This window comes from Somniosus microcephalus, chromosome 9 (assembly GCF_052327205.1).
Source record: "Somniosus microcephalus isolate GS21.2 chromosome 9, FLI_Smic_1.0, whole genome shotgun sequence".
Lineage (NCBI taxonomy): Eukaryota > Metazoa > Chordata > Chondrichthyes > Squaliformes > Somniosidae > Somniosus > Somniosus microcephalus.
The window spans coordinates 246628009-246653792 of NC_140995.1; the positions used below are offsets into that span (position 1 = coordinate 246628009).

The 25784-nt window shown below is 49.5% G+C and overlaps 1 pseudogene; it reads left to right on the forward strand.

Annotated features, from left to right (window-relative positions):
* Positions 1-23689: 23689 nt before the first annotated feature.
* Positions 23690-25784, forward strand: part of LOC147113193 (uncharacterized) — a 34936-nt pseudogene continuing 32841 nt past the window's right edge.

A 25784-nucleotide genomic window follows, 5' to 3' on the forward strand; every position in this document is an offset into this window, starting at 1 on the left:
AGAGTAAAGCTCCCTCTACACTGTCCCATCAAACACTCCCAGGGCAGGTACAGCACAGGTTAGATACAGAGTAAAGCTCCCTCTACACTGTCCCATCAAACACTCCCAGGGCAGGTACAGGATAGGTTAGATACAGAGTAAATCTTCATCTACACTGTCCCATCAAACCCTCCTAGGGCAGGCACAGCACGGGTTAGATACAGAGTAAAGCTCCCTCTACACTGTCCCATGAAATGCTCCCAGAGCAGGTACAGCACGGGTTAGATACAGGGTAAAGCTCCTTCTGCACTGTCCCATGAAACACTCCCAGGGCAGGTACAGCACGGGTTAGATACAGAGTAAAGCTCCCTCTACACTGCCCCATCAAACACTCCCAGGGCAGGTACAGCACGGGTTAGATACAGAGTAAATCTTCCTCTACACTGTCCCATCAAACACTCCCAGAGCAGGTACAGCACGGGTTAGATACAGGGTAAATCTTCCTCTACACTGTCCCATCAAACACTCCCAGAGCAGGTACAGCACGGGTTAGATACAGAGCAAAGCTCATTCTACACTGTCCCATGAAACACTCCCAAGGCAGGTACAGCACGGGTTAGATACAGAGTAAAGCTCCCTCTACATTGTCCAATCAAACAGTCCCAGGGCAGGTACAGCACGGGTTAGACACAGAGTAAAGCTCCCTCTACACTGTCCCATGAAACACTCCCAGGGTGGGTACAGCACGGGTTAGACACAGAGGAAAGCTCCCTCTACACTGTCCCGTCAAACACTCCCAGGGCAGGTACAGCATGTGTTAGATACAGAGTAAAGCTCCCTCTACACTGTCCCATCAAACAGTCCCAGGGCGGGTACAGCACGGGTTAGATACAGAGTAAAGCTCCCTCTACACTGTCCCGTCAAACACTCCCAGGGCAGGTACAGCATGGGTTAGATACAGAGTAAAGCTCCCTCTACACTGTCCCATCAAACACTCCCAGGGCAGGTACAGAACGGGTTAGATACAGAGTAAAGCTCCCTCTACACTGTCCGCATCAAACACTCCCAGGGCAGGTACAGCACGGGTTAGATACAGAGTAAAGCTCCCTCTACACTGTCCCATCAAACACTCCCAGGGCAGGTACAGCACAGGTTAGATACAGAGTAAAGCTCCCTCTACACTGTCCCATCAAACACTCCCAGGGCAGGTACAGCATGGGTTAGATACAGAGTAAAGCTCCCTCTACACTGTCCCATCAAACACTCCCAGGGCAGGTACAGCACGGGTTAGATACAGAGTAAAGCTCCCTCTACACTGTCCCATCAAACACTCCCAGGGCAGGTACAGCACGGGTTAGATACAGAGTAAAGCTCCCTCTACACTGTCCCATCAAACACTCCCAGGGCAGGTACAGCACAGGTTAGATACAGAGTAAAGCTCCCTCTACACTGTCCCATCAAACACTCCCAGGGCAGGTACAGGATAGGTTAGATACAGAGTAAATCTTCATCTACACTGTCCCATCAAACCCTCCTAGGGCAGGCACAGCACGGGTTAGATACAGAGTAAAGCTCCCTCTACACTGTCCCATGAAACGCTCCCAGAGCAGGTACAGCACGGGTTAGATACAGGGTAAAGCTCCTTCTGCACTGTCCCATGAAACACTCCCAGGGCAGGTACAGCACGGGTTAGATACAGAGTAAAGCTCCCTCTACACTGCCCCATCAAACACTCCCAGGGCAGGTACAGCACGGGTTAGATACAGAGTAAATCTTCCTCTACACTGTCCCATCAAACACTCCCAGAGCAGGTACAGCACGGGTTAGATACAGGGTAAATCTTCCTCTACACTGTCCCATCAAACACTCCCAGAGCAGGTACAGCACGGGTTAGATACAGAGCAAAGCTCATTCTACACTGTCCCATGAAACACTCCCAAGGCAGGTACAGCACGGGTTAGATACAGAGTAAAGCTCCCTCTACATTGTCCAATCAAACAGTCCCAGGGCAGGTACAGCACGGGTTAGACACAGAGTAAAGCTCCCTCTACACTGTCCCATGAAACACTCCCAGGGTGGGTACAGCACGGGTTAGACACAGAGGAAAGCTCCCTCTACACTGTCCCGTCAAACACTCCCAGGGCAGGTACAGCATGGGTTAGATACAGAGTAAAGCTCCCTCTACACTGTCCCATCAAACACTCCCAGGGCAGGTACAGAACGGGTTAGATACAGAGTAAAGCTCCCTCTACACTGTCCGCATCAAACACTCCCAGGGCAGGTACAGCACGGGTTAGATACAGAGTAAAGCTCCCTCTACACTGTCCCATCAAACACTCCCAGGGCAGGTACAGCACAGGTTAGATACAGAGTAAAGCTCCCTCTACACTGTCCCATCAAACACTCCCAGGGCAGGTACAGCATGGGTTAGATACAGAGTAAAGCTCCCTCTACACTGTCCCATCAAACACTCCCAGGGCAGGTACAGCACGGGTTAGATACAGAGTAAAGCTCCCTCTACACTGTCCGCATCAAACACTCCCAGGGCAGGTACAGCACGGGTTAGATACAGAGTAAAGCCCCCTCTACACTGTCCCATCAAACACTCCCAGGGCAGGTACAGCACGGGTTAGATACAGAGTAAAGCTCCCTCTACACTGTCCCATCAAACACTCCCAGGGCAGGTACAGCACAGGTTAGATACAGAGTAAAGCTCCATCTGCACTGAAACGTGGCAGCCAGGTTGTGCACTGCAAGGTTATACAAGGAGCAACGTGACAAATGACCAGATAATCTCATTCATGAAAGTTGGTTTATGGATGAATATTGGCCAGGAGTACTCACCTGCTTTTCTTTGAATTTGTGCCATGGACTCGTTTATGTCCACCTGGCACGGCAGACAGGGTCTTGGTTTAACATCTCATCCAAAAGACGACATCTCCCACAGTACAGCACTTCCTCAGTACTGCCCCTCCGACAGTGCAGCGCTCTCTCAGGACTGCCCCTCCAACAGTGCAGCGCTCCCTCAGTACTGCCCCTCCGACAGTGCAGCTCTCCCTCAGTACTGCCCCTCCGACAGTGCAGCGCTCTCTCAGTACTGCCCCTCCAACAGTGCAGCTCTCCCTCAGTACTGCCCCTCCGACAGTGCAGCTCTCCCTCAGTACTGCCCCTCCGACAGTGCAGCACTCCCTCAGTACTGCCCCTCCAACAGTGCAGCGCTCCCTCAGTACTGCCCCTCCGACAGTGCAGCACTCCCTCAGTACTGCCCCTCCAACAGTGCAGCGCTCCCTCAGTACTGCCCCTCCGACAGTGCAGCACTCCCTCAGTACTGCCCCTCTGACAGTGCAGCTCTCCCTCAGTACTGCCCCCCAACAGTGCAGCTCTCCCTCAGTACTGCCCCTCCGACAGTGCAGCTCTCCCTCAGTACTGCCCCTCCGACAGTGCAGCGCTCTCTCAGTACTGCCCCTCCAACAGTGCAGCACTCCCTCAGTACTGCCCCTCCAACAGTGCACCGCTCCCTCAGTACTGCCCCTCCGACAGTGCAGCACTCCCTCAGTACTGTGTCCAGTTCTGGTCAGACCCACCTTGAGCACTGTGTCCAGTTCTGGTCAGACCCACCTTGAGCACTGTGTCCAGTTCTGGTCAGACCCACCTTGAGCACTGTGTCCAGTTCTGGTCAGACCCACCTTGGGCACTGTGTCCAGTTCTGGTCAGAGCCACCTTGGGCACTGTGTCCAGTTCTGGTCAGACCCACCTTGAGCATTGTGTCCAGTTCTGGTCAGACCCACCTTGAGCACTGTGTCCAGTTCTGGTCAGACCCACCTTGAGCACTGTGTCCAGTTCTGGTCAGTCCCACCTTGAGCACTGTGTCCAGTTCTGGTCAGACCCACCTTGAGCATTGTGTCCAGTTCTGGTCAGACCCACCTTGAGCACTGTGTCCAGTTCTGGTCAGTCCCACCTTGAGCACTGTGTCCAGTTCTGGTCAGACCCACCTTGAGCATTGTGTCCAGTTCTGGTCAGACCCACCTTGAGCACTGTGTCCGGTTCTGGTCAGACCCACCTTGAGCACTGTGTCCAGTTCTGGTCAGTCCCACCTTGAGCACTGTGTCCAGTTCTGGTCAGTCCCACCTTGAGCACTGTGTCCAGTTCTGGTCAGACCCACCTTGAGCACAGTGTCCAGTTCTGGTCAGTCCCACCTTGAGCACTGTGTCCAGTTCCGGTCAGACCCACCTTGAGCACTGTGTCCACTCCTGGTCAGACCCACCTTGAGCACTGTGTCCAGTTCTGGTCAGACCCACCTTGAGCACTGTGTCCAGTTCTGGTCAGACCCACCTTGAGCACTGTGTCCAGTTCTGGTCAGACCCACCTTGAGCACTGTGTCCAGTTCTGGTCAGACCCACATTGAGCACTGTGTCCAGTTCTGGTCAGAGGTGATAAAATGGAGGGATAAATAACAACTTGTATTTATATAGCGCCTGTAGCGTAGTCCCAAGGTGCTTCACAGGAGTATTATAAAACAAAATTTGACACCGAGCCACATAAGGAGATATTAGGACAGGTGACCAAAAGCGTCTTAAAGGAGGAGAGAGAGGTAGAGAGGCGGAGAGGTTTAGGGAGGGAATTCCAGAGCTCGGGGCCCCGGCAGCTGAAGGCACGGCCACCAATGGTGGAGATATTATAATCGGGGCTGCTCAAGCCGCCAGAATTGGAGGAGCGCAGAGATCTCGGAGGGCTGTGGGGCTGGAGGAGGTTACAGAGATAGGGAGGGGCGAGGCCATGGAGGGATTTGAAAACAAGGATGAGAATTTTAAAATGGAGGCGTTGCCGGACTGGGGGACGATGTAGGTCAGCGAGCGCAGGGGTGATCGCTGGAGGAGTAAAAAGTAAATGTTACTGAAACGATAATTCCAGAATATTACTTTAAAATAAATTGTGCGAGTAGGACAAGGGGACATGGGCTCAAAATAGGACCGATATCAGAAAGTTCTTCATCAAGCATAGAGTGATCAACAGTTGGCATCGTCCTCTCAGCAGAATGGGAGAGAACAATCCTGGGAGCCTACGGTGGTGTAATGGTTATGTTACTGGACTAGAAATCCAGAGAACGTGAGTGTAAAGGGAAACCTGTGGTCCTTACTCAGTCTGGGTCGATACGTGACTCCAGTCCCACTCTAACAAAGTTGACTCTTAACCACTTTCTGAAGTTGGCTTGTGAGTAACTAAGTTCCATCACTACCTTTCAAGGACAACATGGGATGGGCAATAACGTACTGGGAATGTCAGCATAGTGGTTATGTTACTTGGCTAATGATCTGTGAGAGGTGAGTTCAAGTCCCACCACGGCAGCTGGCGAATTTAAATTCAGTTAATTAAATAAATCTGGAATAATTACTAGTATCAGTAATGGTAACCATGAAACTATCGGATTGTTGTAAAAACCCATCTGGTTCACTAATGTCCTTTAGTGGAAGGAAATCTGCCGTCCTTACCCGGTCTGGCCGATATGTGACTCCAGACCCACCGCAATGAGGTTGACTCTTAACTGTCCTTTGAAAATCAAGAAGGCTTCTCAAAGGCAATAAATGCGGGCCTTGCCAGCGATTCCCATGAATGTCCTATTTTGATTTACAGCAGAGTAGCACTGGGTGGAAGAATTAAGGTGGGCCAAATGTCTGTCTGTCCGTCCGTACCTAGTAATCTCCCAACACTGCCCTGCCATGTTGGACCAATCCTTGCACATTAACCCCCTTCAATCTTTGCTCAACAAAGGTGATTCTGTTGACTCAATGCAATCAATGGTGATTATGTCTGTTGCACAAACACACACCTGTCCCCTACAATCTCAGCACCAAATTCCACTTGTGATTCATTAGCTTAATGGCTAAATCAAAGCACTTGCTACAGGCCCAGTGAGTCCAGAGGTCATATCAGGCGAGCGGTTTTCCCCTCTGCTCGATTACGATTGAAGCGTTCTTGTGATACCCTTACAACAACAACGTACATGTAAATAGTGCCTTCAACAACAACAACAACAACTTGTATTTATATAGCGCCTTTAACGTAGTAAAACGTCCCAGGGTGCTTCACAGGAGCGATTATCAAACAAAATTTGACACCGAGCCACGTAAGGAGATATTAGGGCAGGTGACCAAAAGCTTGGTCAAAGAGGTCGGTTTTAAGAACATAAGAAATAGGAGCAGGAGTTGACCATATGGCCCCTCGAGCCTGCTCCGCCATTCAATAAGATCATGGCTGATCATCGACCTCAACTCCACTTTCCCGCCCGATCTCCATAGCCCTCGATTCCCCTAGAGTCCAAAAATCTATCGACCTCAGCCTTGAATATACTCAAAGACTCAGCATTCACAGCCCTGGGGTAGAGAATTCCAAAGATTCACCACCCTCTGAGTGAAGAAATTCCTCCTCATCTCAGTCCTAAATGGCCGACCCCTTATCCTGAGACTGTGACCTCTGGTTCTAGACTCTCCAGCCAGGGGGAAACAGCCTCTCAGCATCGACCCTGTCAATCCCCCTCAGAATCTTGTATGTTTCAATGAGATCACCTCTCATTCTTCTAAACCCCAGAGAGTATCGGCCCATTCTACACAATCTCTCCTCATAGGACAGCCCTCTCATCCCAGGAATCAATCTAGTGAACCTTCGTTGCACCGCCTCCAAGGCAAGTATATCCTTCCTTAGATAAGGAGACCAGAACTGTGCCCAGTACTCCAGGTGTGGTCTCACCAAGGCCCTGTACAACTGGAGCAAGACTTCCTTACTCTTATACTCCAACCCCCTTACAATAAAGGCCAACAGGCCATTTGCCTTCCTTATTGCTTGCTGTACCTGCATGCTAGCTTTCTGTGTTTCTTGCACGAGGACACCCAAATCTCTCTGAACACCAACATTTAAAAGTTTCTCACCATTTAAAAAATATTCTGTTTTTCTATTCTTCCTACCAAAGTGAATAACCTCACATATCCCCACATTATACTCCATCTGCCACCTTACTGCCCACTCACTCAGTCTATCTCCACCTTACTGCCCGCTCACTTAGTCTATCTATATCCCTTTGCAGACTCTGTGTTCTCCTCACAGCTTACTGTCCCACCTAGCTTTGTATCATCAGCAAACTTGGATACATTACACTCGGTCCCTTCATCTGGGTCATTAATATAGATTGTAAATAGCTGAGGCCCCAGCACTGATCCTTGCAGCACCCCACTAGTTACAGCCTGCCAACCTGAGAAAGATCTGTTTATTCCTACTCTGTTTTCTGTCTGTTAACCAATCCTCTATCCATGCTACTATATTACCCCCAATCCCATGAGCCCTAATCTTGTGCAATAACCTTTAAGGAGCAGAGGAAAGAGAGGTGGAGAGGTTTAGGGGGGGAATTCCAGAGCTTAGGGCCCAGGCAGCTGAAGGCACGGCCACCAGTGGTGGAGCGATTAAAATCAGGGATGCTCAAGAGGCCAGATTTGGAGGAGCGCATCGATCTCGGAGGGTTGTGGGGCTGAAGGAGATTACAGAGATAGGGAGAGGCGAGGACATGGAGGGATTTGAAAACAAGGATGAGAACTTTGAAATCAAGGCATTGCTTAACCGGGAGCCAATGGAGGTCAGCGAGCACAGGGGCGATGGGTGAACGGGACTGGGTGTGAGTTAGGACACGGGGCAGTGAGCACAGGGGGTGATGGGTGAACAGGACTGGGTGTGAGTTAGAACACGGGGAGCGAGCACAGGGGGTGATGGGTGAACGGGACTGGGTGTGAGTTAGGACACGGGGCAGTGAGCACAGGGGCGATGGGTGAACGGGACTGGGTGTGAGTTAGGACACGGGGCAGTGAGCACAGGAGGTGATGGGTGAACAGGACTGGGTGTGAGTTAGGACACGGGGCAGTGAGCACAGGGGGTGATGGGTGAACGGGACTGGGTGTGAGTTAGGACACGGGGCAGTGAGCACAGGGGGTGATGGGTGAACGGGACTGGGTGTGAGTTAGGACACGGGGCAGTGAGCACAGGGGGTGATGGGTGAACGGGACTGGGTGTGAGTTAGGACACGGGGCAGTGAGCACAGGGGGTGATGGGTGAAGGGGACTGGGTGTGAGTTAGGACACGGGGCAGCGAGCACAGGGGGCGATGGGTGAACGGGACTGGGTGTGAGTTAGGACACGGGGCAGTGAGCACAGGGGGTGATGGGTGAACGGGACTGGGTGTGAGTTAGGACACGGGGCAGTGAGCACAGGGGGCGATGGGTGAATGGGACTGGGTGTGAGTTAGGACACGGGGCAGTGAGCACAGGGGGTGATGGGTGAACGGGACTGGGTGTGAGTTAGGACACGGGGCAGTGAGCACAGGGGGTGATGGGTGAACGGGACTGGGAGTGAGTTAGGACACGGGGCAGTGAGCACAGAAGGTGATTGGTGAACGGGACTGGGTGTGAGTTAGGACACGGGCAGCAGAGTTTTGGATACCTTATGCCCGAAGAAGACAGAGTCTCCTACATTCTGGAAGCTTCACAGCAATGGAACACGGTAGCCCTGTATCAGCAAATACCCTTCAATCAGGACATCACGTGCCCAAGACCATGTCCAATGCCCACTGAGCTCTCCCATCTACACCAAACAGCAGTAAATACCTCACTGTCAGAGGGTTATTTTCTCACAGCACAGCATGCGGCCATTCGGCCCGTCAAGCCTGTGCTGGCTCTTTGAAAGAGCTCTCCAATTAGTCCCACTCCCCGCTCTTTCCCCACAGCCCTGTGAATTAGGCCTCTTCGAGTACATGTCCAATTTTTTTTATTCGTTCCTGGGATGTGGACGTCGCTGGCAAGGCCAGCATTTATTGCCCATCCCTAATTGCCCTCGAGAAGGTGGTGGTGAGCTGCCTTCTTGAACCACTGCAGTCCGTGTGGTGAAGGTGCTCCCACAGTGCTGTTAGGGAGGGAGTTCCAGGATTTTGACCCAGCGATGATGAAGGATCGGTCGATATATTTCTAAGTCAGGATGGTGTGTGACTTGGAGGGGAACTTGGAGGTGGTGGTGTTCCCATGTGCCTGCTGCCCTTGTCCTTCTAGGCGGTAGAGGTCGCGGGTTTGGGAGGTGCTGCCGAAGAAGCCTTGGCGAGTTGCTGCAGTGCATCTTGTAGATGGTACACACTGCAGCCACGGTGCGCCGGTGGTGGAGGGAGTGAATGTTTAAGCTGATGGATGGGGTGCCAATCAAGCGGGCTGCTTTGTCCTGGATGGTGTCGAGCTTCTTGAGTGTTGTTGGAGCTGCACTCATCCAGGCAAGTGGAGAGTATTCCATCACACTCCTGACTTGTGCCTTGGAGATGGTGGAAAGGCTTTGGGGAGTCAGGAGGTGAGACACTCGCCACAGAATACCCAGCCTCTGACCTGCTCTTGTTGCCACAGTATTTATGTGGCTGGTCAAGTTAAGTTTCTGGTCAATGGTGACCCCCAGGATGTTGATAGTGGGGGATTCGGCTATGGTAAGGCCGTTGAATGTCAAGGGGAGATGGTTAGACACTCGCTTGTTGGAGATAGTCACTGCCTGGCACGTCTGTGGCACAAATGTTACCTGCTACTTATCAGCCCAAGCCTGAACGTTGTCCAAGTCTTGTTGCATGCGGACATGGACTGCTTCATTATCTGAGGAGTTGTGAATGGCACTAAACACTGTGCAGTCATCAGCGAACATCCCCATTTCTGAACTTATGATGGAGGGAAGGTCATTGATGAAGCAGCTGAAGATGGCTGGGCCTAGGACACTGCCCTGAGGGACTCCTGCAGCGATGTCCTGGAGCTGTGATGATTGACCTCCAACCACCACAACCATCTTCCTTTGTGCTAGGTATGACTCCAGCCAGTGGAGACTTTTCACCCCGATTCCCATTGATTTCAGTTTTACTAGGGCTGCTTGATGCCACACTCGGTCAAATGCTGCCTTGATGTCAAGGGCAGTCACTCTCACCTCACCTCTGGAATTCAGCTCTATTATTCTCTTTTGCAGAAATAGGAGAATAGACCAGATGAATGCGTGGCTGGAGAGATGGTGTAGGAGGGAGGGATTTAAATTCCTGAGGCATTGGGACCAATTCTGGGGAAGGTGGGACCTGTACAAGCTGGACTGGTTACATCTCGGCAGAAACGGGACCAACATCCTCGCAGGGGGGTTTGCTAGTGCTGTTGGGAAGGATTTAAACTAGTTTGTCAGGGGGCTGGGAACCTAAGTGTGGGCCCAGAACAGAGAGAAACAAAGCTGGAAGTGCAAGTTAGAAAAGTAGTCAGCAAAACTAGTCGGGAGCAGAAACAAAGGCCAACAGTAAAGTGGGTCAAAGTGCAGAAAAATATTAAACAGGCAAAGGTGAAGGCACTTTATCTAAATGCACGTAGCATTCGCAACAAGGTGGAGGAATTAATGGCACTAATAGAAGTAAATGGGTATGATGTAATTGCCTTTCCAGAGACATGGTTGCTATTATGTCCGTGTATAATTGAGACACGGACAGCAGGAGTTGATCATAACAAGTCTTTACTGAATGGAGACAATTGGGAAACTGAAATTACAGAGGGCTGCTAGCACCTTTTATACAGGGGTGGTCACTGCCGGTACTGCAGTCTGAGACCAGTTATTCCCTAATAACAACAGAAAATGCTGGAAAAACTCAGCAGGTCAGGCAACATCCGTGGAGAGAAATTTGAGTTGACGTTTCGGGTCGAAACCTTCTTCAAAACTGGAAAGAAAAGAAACTAGATCGAAGGCAGGGCTGCGATCGGATAAAAGAATAAAGGAAACAAAAGAAGTAAAAGAGATTAGAAGCTAGACGAGATGGTAATAGGCTGAGAGTAGGTGTAAAGTGCACTGGCAGGGCAAAAGATAGCTGCCAGGTGTGAGAGAGAAACAAAAGGAAAGGGGGGGGGGGAAAGGAGTGGAACAATTACAAGAGAAAATGAAATAGGGGCCGAGGTTATGATCTGAAATTGTTGAACTCGATATTGAGTCCGGAAGGCTGTAAAGTGCCTAATCAGAAGATGAGGTGCTGTTCCTCGAGTTTACGTTGAGCTTCCATGGAACAATACAAGAGGCCGAGGCCAGTGAGGTCCGAGTGGGAGTGAAGCGGTGAATTGAAATGACAGGTGACCGGAAGCTCGGGGTCACCCTTACGGACTGAACGGAGGTGTTCCGCAAAGCGGTCACCCACTCTGCGTTTGGTCTCCCCGTGACCCCGAGCTTCCGGTCGCCTGTCATTTTAATTCACCGCCCCATTCCCACTCGGACCTCACCGTCTTTGGCCTCTTGTATTGTTCCACGGAAGCTCAACGTAAACTCGAGGAACAGCACCTCATCTTCCGATTAGGCAGTCTGCAGCCTTCCGGACTCAATATTGAGTTCAACAATTTCAGATCATAAGCTCGGCCCCTATTTCATTTTGTCTTGTAATTGTTCCACTCCTTTCCTCCCCCCCCCCTTTCCTTTTGTTTCTCTCTCACACCTGGCAGCTATCTTTTGCCCTGCCAGTACACTTTACACCTAATCCCAGCCTATTACCATCTTGTCTAGCTTCTAATCTCTTTTACTTCTTTTGTTTCTTTTATTCTTTTGTCCGATCGCAGCCCTGCCTTCGATCTAGTTTCTTTTCTTTACAGTTTTGAAGAAGGGTTCGACCCGAAACGTCAACTCAAATTTCTCTCCACGGATGTTGCCTGACCTGCTGAGTTTTTCCAGCATTTTCTGTTGTTATTTCGGATTTCCAACATCTGCAGTATTTTGCTATCGTACCAGTTATTCCCTTAAAGGTACATACACAACAGTTGCAGGGTAACCAAAGCTGGGAACTGAATGTTCCAGGGTACTCAACATTTAGGAAGGACAGACAAAAAGGAAAAGGAGGTGGCGTAGCGCTGTTAATAAGGGCCGAGATCGGTACGGTAGAGATAAAAGATCTTGGCTCGGCAGATCGTGATGTAGAACTGGAATCAGTTTGGGTGGAGCTAAGAAACAGCAAAGGGTGGAAAACATTGGTGGGAGTTGTGTATAGGCCACCAAACAGTAATGGTAATGTAGGGCACAGTATCAATCAAGAGATTAGAAGTGCATGTAACAAGAGCAATACGGTAATCATGGGGGACTTTAATCTACATATTGACTGGGCAAATCAAATTACCACTAATGGTGTGGAGGGCGAATTCTTGGAATGTATGCGAGATGGTTTCCTGGATCAGTATGTGGAGGAACCAACCAGGGAACAGGCTATTCTGGATCTGGTACTGTGTAATGAGAAAGGGCTAATCAATAATCTTGTGGTAAAGGGGCCTTTAGGGAAAAGTGACCATAATATGATTGAATTTTACATTAACTTTGAGAGTGATGCAGTCCAATCTGAAACTAAGGTCTTCAATCTAAACAGAGGAAACTACAAGGGTATGAGGGACAAGTTGGCCATGGTAGATTGGGAGACTACACTAAAAGGTATGAAGGTGGACATACAATGGCGAACATTCAAGGAAATAATGCATAATTTGCAACAAACATATATTCCTCTAGGGCATAAAAACCCAAAAGGAAAAGTGATCCAACCATGGCTAACAAAAGAAATTAAAGCTAGTACGTATTAAGTCAAAGGAGGAAGCTTATAAAGTTGCCAGAAAAAGCAGTCAGCCTGAGGATTGGGATCTTTTTAGAAATCAGCAAAGGGGGACCAAGAAATTGATAAAGAAAGGGAAAATGGAATATGAGCACAAACTAGTGAAAAATATAAAAACGGATTGTAAAAGCTTCTATAGGTATGTGAAAAGGAAAAGACTGGCGAAGGTAAATGTAGGTCCTTTACAGTCAGAGACGGGAGAATTTATAATGGGGAATGAGGAAATGGCAGTGAAATTAAATAAATACTTTGTTTCTGTCTTCATGGAGGAAGACACAAAAAACCTCAGAAATACGAGAAAACCAAGGGTGTGACGAGAATGAGGAACTTAAAGAAATTATTAGTAAAAAAACAGTACTAGCAAAATTAATGGGACTAAAAGTCGATAAATCCCAAGGACCGGATGACCTACATCCTAGGGTTTTGAAAGAGGTGGCCATTGGAATAGTGGATGCATTGGTTGTCATCTTCCAAAATTCTATAGATTCTGGAATGGTTCCTGCAGATTGGAGGATAGCAAATGTAACCCCGCTATTTAAGAAAGGAGGGAGAGAGAAAACGGGGAACTACAGACCTGTTAGCCTCACATCGGTAGTTGGGAAAATGCTGGAATCTATTATAAAGGATGCAATAACTGGGCACTTAGAAACTAATAGTAAGATTGGGCAAAGTCAACATGGATTTATGAAAGGGAAATCCTGTTTGACAAACCTATTGGAGTTCTTTGAGGATGTAACTAGTGGAGTAGACAAAGAGGAACCGGTAGATGTGGTGTATCTGGATTTTCAGAAGGCCTTCGATAAGGTCCCACACAAGAGGTTGGTGAACAAAATTAGGGCACATGGAATTGGGGGTAATATACTAGCATGGATTGAGAATTGGTTAACAGACAGAAAACAAAGAGTAGGGATAAACGAGTCTTTTTCAGGATGGCAGGCTGTGACTAGTGGGGTACCGCAAGGATCAGTGCTTGGGTCCCAGCTATTCACAATCTATATCAATGATTTGGATGAGGGGACTAAATATAACATTTCCAAATTTGCTGATGATACAAAGCTAGGTGGCAGTGTCAGTTGTGAAGAGGATGTGAAGAGGCTTCAAGGGGAACTCGACAGGCTCAGTGAGTGGGCGAGAACATGATAGAATATAATGTGGATAAATGTGAAGTTATCTACTTTGGTAGAAAAAACAGAAAGGCAGAGTATTTCCTAAATGGTGAAAGATTGGGGAATGCAGATGCTCAAAGGGACCTGGGTGTCCTTGTACATGAGTCACTGAAAGTGAATGTGCAGGTGCAGCAAGCCATTAGGAAGGCAAATGGTATGCTGGCCTTCATTACAAGAGGATTTGAATACAGGAGTAGAGAAGTCTTACTCCAATTATATAGGGCCTTGGTGAGACCACACCTGGAGTACTGTGTACAGTTTTGGTCTCCTTACCCAAGGAAGGATATACTTGCCATAGAGGGAGTGCAACGAAGGTTCACCAGACTGGTTCCTGGGATGGCGGGACTGTCGTATGAGAAGAAATTGAGTAAACTAGGTCTGTATTCTCTTCAATTCAGAAGAATGTGGGGGGATCTCATTGAAGCATAAAAAATTATTACAGGGCTTGATAGGGTGGATGCTGGGAGAATGTTTCCCTTGGCTGGGGAGTCTAGAACCAGGGGCCACAGCCTCAGAATAAAGGGTAGGCCATTCAGGACTGAGATGAGGAGAAATTTCTTCACACAGAGGGTGGTGAATCTTTGGAATTCTCTACCCCAGAGGGCTGTGGAGGCTCAGTCATTGGGTATATTCAAAACAGAAGTCGATAGATTTCTGACGAGCAAGATCATCAAGGGATATGGCGATAGGGCTGGTGAATGGAGTTGAGGCAGAAAATCAGCCATGATCTCACTGAATGTCGGAACAGGCTTGAAGGGCCGAATGGCCGACTCCTGCTCCTATTTTTTATGTTCTTATGTTTGGACCAATGCTGTAATGAGGTCAGGAGCTGAGTGATCTTGACGGAACCCAAACTGGGCATCAGTGAGCAGGTTATTGCTGAGTAAGTGCCGCTTGATAGCACTGTCGATGACACCTTCCATCACTTTGCTGATGATTGACAGTAGACTTATGGGGCAGTAATTGGCCGGATTGGATTTGTCCTGCTTTTTGTGGACAGGACATACCTGGGCAGTATTCCACATTGTCGGATAGATGCCAGTGTTGTAGCTGTACTGGAACAGCTTGGCTAGAGGCGCGGCTAGTTCTGGAGCACAAATCTTCAACACGATAGCCGGGATGTTGTCGGATGTTGCCTTTGCTGTATCCAGTGCGCTCAGCCGTTTCTTGATATCACGTGGAGTGAACGAATTGGCTGAAGACTGGCTTCTGTGATGGTGGGGACCTCAGGAGGAGGCCGAGATGGATCATCCACTCGGCACTTCTGGCTGAGGTTGGTTGCAAACGCTTCAGCCTTGTCTTTTGCACTCACATGCTGAGCTCCACCATCATTGAGGATGGGGATATTCATGGAGCCTCCTCCTCCCGTTAGTTGTTTAATGGTCCACCACCATTCACGACTGGATGTGGCAGGACTGCAGAGCTTTGATCTGATCCGTTGATTGTGGGATGGCTTAGCCCTGTCTATAGTATGCTGCTTCTGCTTTTTAGCATGCAGGTAGTCCTGAGTTGCAGCTTCCACAGGTTGGCACCTCATTTTTAGGTTCACCTGGTGCTGCCCCTGGCATGCTCTTCCACACTCCTTATTGAACCAGAATTGGTCCCCTGGCTTGATGGTAATGGTAGAGTGAGGGATATGTTGGTAAAAAGGCATCAGTGACTAAGGTAACATCAGGGAAAAATAGAATTAAGTCAGAGCTAAAGGCACTATATCTGAATGGGCGAAGCATTCACAACAAAATAGATGAATTAATAGCGCAGATAGAAATTAACAGGTTTGATCTAATAGCCATTACAGAGACGTGGTTGCAAAGTGGCCAAGGTTGGGAACTAAATATTCCAGGATACTTAACCTTTAGAAGAGACAGGCAAAATGGAAAAGGAGGAGGGGTAGCCCTGATAATAAAGGATGGGGTAAAGACAGTGGAGAGAAAGGATCTTAGCTCTGAAAATCAAGAAGTAGAATCAGTTTGGGTGGAGCTAAGAAACAGCAAGGGGCAGAAAACATTGGTGGGAGTTGTTTATAGGCCCCCAAACAGTAGTTGTAATGTAGGGCAGAGTATAAATCAGGAAATTAGAGGCACATGTAACAAGGGTAATACAGTGATCATGGGGAACTTTAATCTACATATAGACTGGGCAAACCAAATTTGCAGTAATAGTGTGGAGGACGAATTCATGGAATATATACAAGATAGTTTTCTAGATCAGTATGTTGAGGAACCAACTTGGGAACAGGCTATTTTAGATCTGGTGTGGAGATGCCGGAGTTGGACTGGGGTGGACAAATGTAAGAAGTCACGCAACACCAGGTTATAGTCCAACAGCTTTATTTGAAATCACAAGCTTTCGGAGCGCTGCTCCTTCTTCAGGTGAAGTGGAGAAATGCATAAAGACACAGCTTATATAGTCAGAGAATCATGTCAGATGTTTACAGGTAACCTTTCCAACTGCCATTTATCACACCTCGGCAGAGAGATAATCACAGCAGTCAAAGGTGTGAATGGTGTCCAAACAGGTCAGTCAGGGAAACATTACATCAAAGAACAATGAGGTGGGGTCACAAGGGGTCAAATATTGCAGATGCTGGGGTCTGTATGAAAAACAAAAAAAGACAAAAAACATTTTTTTTGGCTGGAAATCACAGCAGGTCCGGCCGCATCTGTGTAGAGAGAACAAGCCAATGTCGACTCGAGTCTGGATGACCCTGCGTCAGGTGGGGTTACATGTAGCGTGACATGAACCCAAGATCTCTGTTGAGGCCGTCCTCATGGGTGCGGAACTTGGCTATCAGTTTCTGCTCGACGATTTTGCGTTGTCGTGTGTCTCGAAGGCCGCCTTGGAGAATGCTTACCCGAAGATCGGAGGCTGAATGTCCTTGACTGCTGAAGTGTTCCCCGACTGGGAGGGAACACTCCTGCCTGGTGATTGTTGCGCGGTGTCCGTTCATCCGTTGTCGCAGTGTCTGCATGGTCTCGCCGATGTACCATGCTCCGGGGCATCCTTTCCTGCAACGTATGAGGTAGACAACGTTGGCCGAGTCACATGAGTATGTACCATGTACCTGGTGGGTGGTGTCCTCACGTGTGATGATGGTATCTGTGTTGATGATCTGGCATGTCTTGCAGAGGTTGCTGTGGCAGGGTTGTGTGGTGTTGTGGTCGCTGTTCTCCTGAAAGCTGGGTAATTTGCTGCGAACGATGGTCTGTTTGAGGTTAGGCGGCTGTTTGAAAGCGAGTAGTGGAGGCGTGGGGATGGCCTTAGCGAGGTGTTCATCATCATTGATGACATGTTGAAGGCTGCGAAGAACATGGCGTAGTTTCTCCGCTCCGGGGAAGTACTGGACGACGAAGGGTACTCTGTTGGTTGTGTCCCGTGTTTGTCTTCTGAGGAGGTCTATGCGATTTTTCGCTGTGGCCCGTCGGAACTGTCGATCGACGAGTCGAGCGTCATATCCCGTTCTTACAAGGGCGTCTTTCAGTGTCTGTAGGTGTCCATCGCGTTCCTCCTCGTCTGAGCAGATCCTGTGTATTCGCAGGGCTTGTCCATAGGGGATGGCTTCTTTAACGTGGTTAGGGTGGAAGCTGGAGAAGTGAAGCATCGTGAGGTTGTCCGTGGGCTTGCGGTAGAGTGAAGTGCTGAGGTGTCCGTCTTTGATGGAGATTCGTGTGTCCAGGAATGAGACCGATTCTGAGGAGTAGTCCATGGTGAGTTTGATGGTGGGATGGAACTTGTTGATGTTATCGTGTAGTCTTTTCAGTGATTCTTCGCCGTGGGTCCATAGGAAGAAAATGTCGTCGATGTATCTGGTGTATAGCGTTGGTTGGAGATCCTGTGCAGCGAAGAAGTCTTGCTCGAACTTGTGCATGAAGATGTTTGCGTATTGGGGTGCGAATTTGGTCCCCATGGCTGTTCCGTGTGTTTGGGTAAAGAACTGGTTGTCGAAGGTGAAGACATTGTGGTCAAGGATGAAGCGGATGAGTTGTAGGATGGCGTCTGGAGATTGGCTGTTGTTGGTGTTGAGTACTGAGACTGTCGCAGCGATGCCGTCATCGTGGGGGATACTGGTGTAGAGTGCCGAGACGTCCATCGTGGCGAGGAGTGTTCCTGGTTCAACTGGTCCGTGGGTGCTGAGTTTCTGTAAGAAGTCTGTAGTGTCGCGACAGAAGCTGGGGGTTCCCTGTACGATGGGTTTCAGGATGCCATCGACATATCCAGAGAGGTTCTCACACAGGGTTCCGTTGCCTGATGCGATAGGACGTCCAGGTGTGTTGGCTTTGTGTATCTTTGGGAGGCAGTAGAAGTCTCCCACGTGGGGAGTACGTGGGATGAGAGCATGTAGGATGCTTTGAAGGTCTGGATCGAAGGTTTTGATCAGTCTGTTGAGTTGGCGGGTGTGTTCTTTGGTCAGATCTGCGGGTAACTGTCTGTAGTGTTCCTGGTTGTCCAGTTGTCGGTATACTTCTTTGCAATAGTCCGTTCTGTTCTGTATGACGATGGCACCTCCTTTGTCTGCTGGTTTGATGACGATGTTGCGGTTGGTCTTGAGAGCGTGGATGGCGTTGCGTTGTGCTCGGGTGACATTCTGGACTGTCTTGTGAGTGCGGCTGATGAATCTGGCGTTGATGCATCTCCTGACAGCTTGAGCATACATGTCAAGCTTAGGGCAGCGACCCTCCGGAGGGGTCCAATTTGACTCTTTCTTCTTCGGTAGCTGCACTGCGGATCCCTCTGTCTGCTGTTCCGGATCATTGATTGTCTCATTGGGTTCGCTGCTGACATCTTGGGATTTGTGCGATGGACACCTACAGACACTGAAAGACGCCCTTGTAAGAACGGGATATGACGCTCGACTCGTCGATCGACAGTTCCGACGGGCCACAGCGAAAAATCGCATAGACCTCCTCAGAAGACAAACACGGGACACAACCAACAGAGTACCCTTCGTCGTCCAGTACTTCCCCAGAGCGGAGAAACTACGCCATGTTCTTCGCAGCCTTCAACATGTCATCGATGACGACGAACACCTCGCTAAGGCCATCCCCACGCCTCCACTACTCGCTTTCAAACAGCCGCCTAACCTCAAACAGACCATCGTTCGCAACAAATTACCCAGCTTTCAGGAGAACAGCGACCACGACACCACACAACCCTGCCACAGCAACCTCTGCAAGACATGCCAGATCATCAACACAGATACCATCATCACACGTGAGGACACCACCCACCAGGTACATGGTACATACTCATGTGACTCGGCCAACGTTGTCTACCTCATACGTTGCAGGAAAGGATGCCCCGGAGCATGGTACATCGGCGAGACCATGCAGACACTGCGACAACGGATGAACGGACACCGCGCAACAATCACCAGGCAGGAGTGTTCCCTCCCAGTCGGGGAACACTTCAGCAGTCAAGGACATTCAGCCTCCGATCTTCGGGTAAGCATTCTCCAAGGTGGCCTTCGAGACACACGACAACGCAAAATCGTCGAGCAGAAACTGATAGCCAAGTTCCGCACCCATGAGGACGGCCTCAACAGAGATCTTGGGTTCATGTCACGCTACATGTAACCCCACCTGACGCAGGGTCATCCAGACTCGAGTCGACATTGGCTTGTTCTCTCTACACAGATGCGGCCGGACCTGCTGTGATTTCCAGCCAAAAAAAATGTTTTTTGTCTGTTTTTTTGTTTTTCATACAGACCCCAGCATCTGCAATATTTGACCCCTTGTGACCCCACCTCATTGTTCTTTGATGTAATGTTTCCCTGACTGACCTGTTTGGACACCATTCACACCTTTGATTGCTGTGATTATCTCTCTGCCGAGGTGCGATAAATGGCAGTTGGAAAGGTTACCTGTAAACATCTGACATGATTCTCTGACTATATAAGCTGTGTCTTTATGCATTTCTCCACTTCACCTGACGAAGGAGCAGCGCTCCGAAAGCTTGTGATTTCAAATAAAGCTGTTGGACTATAACCTGGTGTTGTGTGACTTCTCTTATTTTAGATCTAGTATTGTGCAGAGAAAGGATAACAAAGGGGCCTTTAGGGAAGAGTGACGAGGATAGAAAGAGTGAATATGATAGACATTTATATTGAGTTTGAAAGTGATTTAGTTAAATTCAAAACTAGGGTCTTAAATCTAAACAAAGCAAACTACGTAGGTGTGAGGGGCGAGTTGGTTAAGGTAGATTGGGAAACGACATTAAAAGGAATGACGGTAGACAAGCAATGGCTAGCATTTAAAGAATTAATACATAATTTACAACAAAAATACATTTCTTTAAGGCACAAAAACCCCACAGGAAAAGTGGTCTAACTGTGGCTAACAAGAGAAGTTAAAGGTAGTATTAGATCAAAGGAAGAAGCTTATAATGTTGCCAGAAAGAGTAGTGAGCCTGAGGATTGGGAGGATTTTAGTATTCAGCAAAGGAGGACCAAGAAATTGATAAAGAAAGGGAAAATAGAATATGAGAGTAAATTAGCGAGAGACATAAAATGAGACTGTAAAAGCTTCTATAGGTATGTAAAGAGGAAAAGATTAGCGAAAGTAAATGTGGGTCCCGTACAGGCTGAGACAGGAGAAATTATAATGGGGAATAAGGAAATGGCAGAGAAATTAAACAAATACTTTGTGTCTGTCTTCACGGAAGAAGACGCAAAAAACGTCCCTGAAATAGTGAAGAACCAAGGGTCTAGCGAGAATGAGGAACTGAAAGAAATTAGTAATAGTAAAAAATAGTACTGGAGAATTAATGGGACTGAAAGTTAATAAATCCCCTGGACCTGATGGCCTACATACTGGGGTTTTGAAAGAGTTGGCTATCGAGATAGTGGATGCATTGGTTGTCTTTTTCCAAAATTCCATAGACTCTAGAACGGTTCCTGCAGATTGGAAGGTAGAAAATGTAACCCCACTATTTAAGAAAGGAGGGAGAGAGAAAACGGGGAACTACAGACCAGTTAGCCTGACGTCAGTAGTAGGGAAAATGCTAGAATCTGTTATAAACGGCACGGTAACAGGGCACTTAGAAAATAATAATAGGATTGGGCCGAGTCAACACGGGTTTATGAAAGGGAAATCGTGTTTGACAAATCTGTTAGAGTTTTTTGAGGTTGTAACCAGCAGAATAGGTAAGGGGGAACCAGTGGATGTGGTGTATTTGGATTTTCAGAAGGCATTCGATAAGGTGCCACACAAGAGGTTATCAAATAAAATTAGGGCTCATGGGATTGGGAGTAATATACTAGCATGGATTGAGGACTGGTTAATGGACAGAAAACAGAGAGTAGGAATAAACGGGTCATTATTGGGTTGTCAGGCTGTAACTAGTGGGGTACCGCAAGGATCAGTGCTTGGGCCTCAGCTATTCACAATCTACATCAATGATTTGGATGAGGAGACCAAATGTAATGTATCCAAGTTTGCTGATGATAAAAAGCTGGGTGGGAATGTAAGTTGTGAGGAGGATGCAAAGAGGCTTCAAGGGGATATAGACAGGCTAAGTGAGTGGGCAAGAACATGGCAAATGGAATATAATGTGGAGAAATGTGAAGTTATCCACTTTGGTACGAAAAATAGAAAAGCAGAGTATTTTTTAAATGGTGAGAGATTGGGAAATGTTGGTGTTCAGAGGGACCTGTGTGTCCTTGTACACGAATCACTGAAAGTTAACATGCAGGTACAGCAAGCAATTAGGAAAGCAAATGGTAAGTTAGCCTTTATTACACGAGGATTTGAGTATAAGAGTAAAGATGTCTTCCTGCAATTATATAGGGCCCTGGTGAGACCACACCTGGAGTATTGTGGACAGTTTTGGTCTCCTTACCTAAGGAAGGATATACTTGCCATAGAGGGAGTGCAACGAAGGTTCACCAGACTGGTTCCTGGGATGGGGGGGATTGTCCTATGAGGAGAGATTGAGTAGACTAGGCCTATATTCTCTAGAGTTTAGAAGAATGAGAGGTGATCTCATTGAAACATACAACATTCTTACAGGGCTTGACAGGGTAGATACAGGGAGGGTGTTTCCCCTGGCTGGGGAGTCTAGAACCAGGGGTCACAGTCTCAGAATAAGGGGTCGGCCATTTCAGACTGAGATGAGGAGGAATTTCTTCACTCAGAGGGCGGTGAATCTTTGGAATTCTCTACCCCAGAGGGCTGTGGAGGCTCAGTCATTGAGTATATTCAAGACAGAGTTCGATAGATTTTTGAATATTAAGGGAATCAAGGGATATGGGGATAGTGCGGGACCGTGGAGACGAGGGAGAAGATCAGCCATGATCTTATTGAATGGCAGAGCAGGCTCGAGGGGCCGAATGGCCTCCTCCTGCTCCTATTTCTTGTGGTCTTATGTTCCTTCTCCAATGCCTTGTCATCTTTCCTAAAGCGCGGTGCCCAGAATGGGACACACTAATCCAGCTAGGGCCGAACCAGTGATCAGATTTATTTACATGTAAGATGATTACACCAAAACAGAAAACACACAGCAAGGTGCCTATGGTGCAATACTTCAGGAAGCCCATACATAATCTGCTCAAAAACAATAACATGAACTCTTGTATTTCTTTGCGGTAGTTCAGAATGAGTCTGTTCTGAAATGATGTGTGTGCACTGGTCCCATCCCCCAGCAGCAGCCCCACATGGAATAAGTAAGGAAGGCAAAACAGGGAGCGGAAGATCAGCAGGAACCCAATTGCAGTTAAACCACAGGAAGCCTTTTATATCACAGGTGTTGCGAATGAGACATCAACAATCTTCCGTTCGAAATGTTCCACTGACGGTTCAAGGGGACCAGTTTTACCTACTTCGGCAAGTCACAGACAACAGCACAGAAAAAGCACCAAACCTGATGTCTGAATAGGGGCCACATCTCAAGCGATAAAGCAAGCCATTCTCACCAAAAGGCACCCGACTCGATAAGAAACCTCTTGAATTATACAGCACTGAGAAAGACACGTGTAATCTGTACAGACACAGTGCGACGCTCCAAGAGACACGGGTAACGTGTACAGACACAGTGCGACGCTCCGAGAGACACGGGTAACGTGTACAGACACAGAGCGACGCTCCGAGAGACACGGGTAACGTGTACAGACACAGAGCGACGCTCCGAGAGACACGGGTGACGTGTACAGACACAGAGCGACGCTCCGAGAGACACGGGTGACGTGTACAGACACAGAGCGACGCTCCGAGAGACACGGGTAACGTGTACAGACACAGAGCGACGCTCCGAGAGACACGGGTAACGTGTACAGACACAGAGCGACGCTCCGAGAGACACGGGTAACGTGTACAGACACAGAGCGACGCTCCGAGAGACACGGGTAACGTGTACAGACACAGAGCGACGCTCCGAGAGACACGGGTAACGTGTACAGACACAGAGCGACGCTCCGAGAGACCCGGGTAACGTGTACAGACACAGTGCGACGCTCCGAGAGACACGGGTAACGTGTACAGACACAGTGCGATGCTCCGAGAGACACGGGTAATGTGTACAGACACAGAGCGACGCTCCGAGAGACATGGGTAACATGTACAGACACAGTGCGACGCTCCGAGAGACACGGGTAATGTGTACAGACACAGAGCAACGCTCCGAGAGACACGGGTAACGTGTACAGACACAGAGCGATGCTCCGAGAGACACGGGTAACATGTACAGACACAGTGCGACGCTCCGAGAGACACGGGTAATGTGTACAGACACAGAGCGACGCTCCGAGAGACAAGGACTGGGAGAGGGTGCGGAGGAGATTTACTAGAATGGTTCTGGGGATTAAGACTTCCGTTATTTAGAGAGACTGGAGAAGGCGGGGTTGTTCTCCTTAGAGCAGAGAAGGTTAAGGGGAGATTTGACAGAGGTGTTGAAAATCATGAATGGGTTTGATCGAGGAGAAGCTGTTCCCATTGGTAGGAGGGTCGGTAACCAGAGGACACAGATTCAAGGTAATTGGTAATAGAACCAGAGGCGACAGGAGGAAACATGTTATTACGCAGCGAGCTGTGATCTGGAATGCGCTGCTTGTAAGGGCAGAGGAAGCAGGTTGAATAGTAACTGTCAAAAGGGAATTGGATAAAATGAAGGGCCGAAATATTCTGGGTTAAGGGGAAAGAGCGGGGCAGTGGGACTAAGGCTAATCGGAGAGCTCTTTCAGAGAGTCAGCATAGGCACGATGGGCCGAATGGCCAATTCTGTGCTGTAAGATTCTATGGCAAACACATGCAAAATACAAAGACACTCCACTGAAACCCAGGACACAGGTGATGTAGACTGACACAGGACCGTGCTCAGAGACACAGTTCACTAGGAGAAGCAGCAACCCACAGACACACCGCCTGCCCTGACTCAGACTGGCAACGCACCGACAGCTGGCAACTGCTGCAGTCCTGGCCCAGAATCTCTCTCTCAATGACCTTCATCGATCGGCAGCAGGGGTCGGAGGCACAGCGCGACACCCTGCCCCACAGCTGCACACACTGAAGGGCCAGTCAGCCGCTGCCCTGAGGGTCCTGTGGGCTGGTGGGGAGCTTCACTCTGTGAGCTGCTCCAACACACTGCCCCTGGCACACACACAGCCCTCACTGTCACTGAATCACCCCAAGCAAGCTCAACACACCTTCACCAAGGCACAGCAATAAGACCGGCAAGCAGCGAAACACTGAAGAAGATCCCTTACGTCCTTCTTCATGTCCCAGCACTGAAGGCTTCCACCAGACAAGAGCACTCAGCAACTCCTGGCCAGCTGGCCCATTAATCTGCAGGCAGGGCGCCGCCTTCAGTGCATCCCACTGGGTCCTAGCGACCATGCATTCAACCCAGCTCCAGTTCTCACTCGGCACCGCACTGTCGGAGGGGCAGTACAGAGGGAGCGCTGCACTGTCGGAGGGGCAGTACTGAGGGAGGGCTGCACTGTCGGAGGTGCAGTACTGAGGGAGTGCTGCACTGTCGGAGGGGCAGTACAGAGGGAGCGCTGCACTGTCGGAGGGGCAGTACTGAGGGAGGGCTGCACTGTCGGAGGGGCAGTACTGAGGGAGTGCAGCACTGTCGGAGGGGCAGTACTGAGGGAGTGCAGCACTGTCGGAGGGGCAGTACTTAGGGAGCACTGCACTGTTGGAGGGGAAGTACTGAGGGAGCGCCGCACTGTCGGAGGGGCAGCACTGAGGGAGTGCTGCACTGTCGGAGGGGCAGTACTGAGGGAGCGCTGCACTGTCGGAGGGGCAGTACTGAGGGAGTGGTGCCCTGTCGGAGGGGCAGTACTGAGGGAGAGCTGCACTGTCAGAGGGGCAGTACTGAGGGAGCGCTGCACTGTCGGAGGGGCAGTACTCAGGGAGAGCTGCACTGTTGGAGGGGCAGTGCTGAGGGAGTGCTGCACTGTCAGAGGAGCAGTACTGAGGGAGTGCTGCACTGTCGGAGGAGCAGTACTGAGGGAGTGCTGCACTGTCGGAGGGGCAGTACTGAGGGAGCGCTGCACTGTCGGAGGGGCAGTACTGAGGGAGCGCTGCACTGTCGGAGGGTCAGTACTGAGGGAGCGCTGCACTGTCGGAGGGGCAGTACTGAGGGAGTGCCGCACTGTCGGAGAGGCAGTACTGAGGGAGCGCTGCACTGTCGGAGGGGCAGTACTGAGGGAGCGCTGCGCTGTCGGAGGGGCAGTACTGAGGGAGTGGTGCCCTGTCGGAGGGGCAGTACTGAGGGAGAGCTGCACTGTCGGAGGGGCAGTACTCAGGGAGAGCTGCACTGTCGGAGGGGCAGTGCTGAGAGAGTGCTGCACTGTCGGAGGAGCAGTGCTGAGGGAGTGCTGCACTGTCGGAGGGGCAGTACTGAGGGAGCGCTGCACCTTCAGAGGGTCAGTACTGAGGGAGGGCTGCAGTGTCGGATGGGAAGCAATGAGGGAGTGCTGCACTGTCGGAGGGGCAGTACTGAGGGAGTGCTACACTGTCGGAGGGGCAGTACTGAGGGAGAGCTACACTGTCG